The sequence below is a fragment of the Dipteris shenzhenensis genome, chromosome 3, assembly GCF_047967505.1.
Source record: "Dipteris shenzhenensis isolate YYH24624 ecotype China chromosome 3, Dip_SZ_1.0, whole genome shotgun sequence".
NCBI lineage: Eukaryota > Viridiplantae > Streptophyta > Polypodiopsida > Gleicheniales > Dipteridaceae > Dipteris > Dipteris shenzhenensis.
This window is the reverse complement of record NC_141598.1, coordinates 44,496,646-44,499,443: the sequence shown is the minus strand read 5'-3', so window position 1 is coordinate 44,499,443 and position 2,798 is coordinate 44,496,646.

Here is a 2,798-nt window from a genome sequence, read left to right as displayed (position 1 = left end):
GAATGCTCACTCAACGGAAGTTTCTCTCAACGGAAGTGAAGGGAAGGATCTCACAATCACTCAAGAGAACTCTCAATCTCACAATCTCTCTCACACTCTCAAGAGACTCAATGTCTCAACGGAAGACAAGGGAGCTCTGATACCATGACAAAATATGAAGAGGGGAGAGGAGAAGAGTGGAGATGAGGAGAGAGGGCACAGCTAGAGAGCACACCACAAATGACTAACTGTACACTAGAATTAGTTGAAAAAATAGAATATATACAAACCCTTTTAGGGTTAGGGTTAGGGGAGCTAACCCTTTCCTTTATAGCACTCTATAAGGTTAGTGCTATGCACATATGATCACGTGATGGTGCTATGCACACATGATCACATGATGTTGAGCGTGAACTCTCAACAATGTGTACATAATGGGCCTTTTGAATCTCAATATTCATAACTTTACATAGGAATGTCAAAACAAAGAAACACACACACACACACACACACACAAACGTCTAGGGGCTTTGAGGAGAGGCAAAGGGGACACAAGAGTGGGACAACCAATGCATACACAAAAAGAGGAGGCTTTCCCTTTTTTCCTAAAATAAATAAATTAAACAGCTGAGTGTATTAAATAGACCCAAAAAAAAGGGTTACAAAACTTGGTCCATGAATGGGCTAGCCGCCCTAGACCTATGCTGTGTACAACAATTAGTTCAAGAGGCGATGGATTCCTAGCAAGTCATGACTAACAACAGGATCCTGACAAGCAGATAGCACACTAAAATCACAAAGGTAGAGGGCCACCCCTACGGTAAGCACTGTGCTCTTGTAGCCTAGGAGGCTTTGACATTTACAAGTCTTTTAATGAAAATCTAAATAGCCAATTTTGGAGAAGAGTCCAAAGAGTAGGTAGCCATGTCTCAATGTCCTTCCCAAAGTATAATTTTCAACAATAGAGGGAACTTTTGGGTAATTCTTCTCTTGCTCTTTCTAGAGACTCAACATTGTTGGCTACTTAATAATCTAGAAGCATATACTTGGACATATTTGCATACCATGTGCGTAATATGTAGTTGAGACTTTTCCATGGGAAAATGTCATATTGGGCTCCCAAATGGAAGCATCTATGTGCATGTAGACCTTGAATAATCCAATGAAAGTCTCACTAGTGTTGTTGCATTAAGTGTGGCTAAAGGCCTTATGACATGTTAGATTTGATAAAAGTATGTATTTTGGGAGATCTTCCATTGATTTTGCTATTATTGATGAGGCCTTATGACATACTTTTGTGGGAAATGAGAAATTTGTGGCATGTGGTCCCCAAACTTTTTTTCCCCATTTTTTTCTAGGAGGGAGCTTGAGATCAATGGTTTGTAGGATAAAAGATTTTGTGAAACATTTAAATGTTGGACGATTTCACCAAAGAATATGATATTTGAATGGGGAATTAGTTTTTCCCATAAAAACCCCTTTTCAAACCATGTCATTCTGGCTTTAGATAATGGGGCTTACCTTATCACTTCAATGTAGTAATGGTCCTTTAACAAAAAGCATAAAACATTGTATTTTTTGGGAGTGCAAGTGTTATGGATGTTGGGTCAAATTGGGGACAAACAATCTACAATAGACCCTACCTAGAGGGTTCAACAGCTCAAGTTAGGAGGTGGTGGCTTTGGAGTCGAGAGTAAGGAAGGACAATGGTGCAATAATGAAAATATCTCTAGATATTGAACCATCATCATCCCTATAAGGGTTTGAGTGCTCAAGTTAGGAGGTGAGTCGACACTAAGGAAGGACACTGGTGCGGTAATTAAACTATCCCTGGGTATCGAACCATCATCTCAATGGCAAGCAAGGAAGGACAATTATACAATTTGACAGTACACAAGTTAAGATTCAACCATCATCTGATAAGGTGACATTAATAAATAGTATCTTTTCATCTTTTTTGGTAGATAAAATGCTGGCTTATATTACCAAAAAAGGAGGGTGGGCCCAAAAAAAAACTAAGCCCAGCCTAAGCTAAGTATAGGAGGAGGACCCTCAGCCCTAGCCCCAAAAGGGATCGTACGCCTCAAAATCAAACCCCCAAACAGACACTTGCCTTGATATATAACCAGCTTCCAATTGAAGCCAGAGGGCATAACCAAAATTGGCAGCTAGCCATGCATAATTTCCATAGTAAAAAAGCCACCTTAATGTCACAGATCTGGTTCCACTTATTGGTGAGAAAGGATTCCTTGTTGATATCCAGTTTGTTTTCAGTCCTTGAGTATTTGCAGGTCTTTGTTTGTTGCTTTGACAGCGTAGGCTACGGGCAGGTTGCCCTGGTAGTAAGCCAACCTTTTGTATATTGACGAGCCCCTTTTTAATACAAGCCGGCTTGTTTTGTGGAAGAAAAAAAAAAGTATAGCAAGAGGACATCACCCTAGTGAAAGGGGGAAGGAGTACATTGGAATGAGCTCGGCGAGCTCCAACAAGCATCAGAGAAAGAGAAATGCATCAGGGCACTCTTGCAGAGCAACCGATTAGCGCAGCATCTAGGATGAAGGGGGGAGGAAATTGTAAGGAAGGTAAGTCTAAGCCACTGGTGGGTTAAGTGAAGCATAACCAAAGCGAAGTCGTCGTTTGAAACGGGATACGCAAAAGGCTACTAGATATGGAGGAGGGGCCCAAAGTTAAAGGTAATCACCAAATACAAGAACGTGGCTGGACGGAAAAACGAGTTTGGCCGCTAAATTTAGAGGCGAGAGCCTCTTCTTTTTTCTTCTTCATCTTTTCATCAGTTTGATCTTCATCTTCATCTTTTG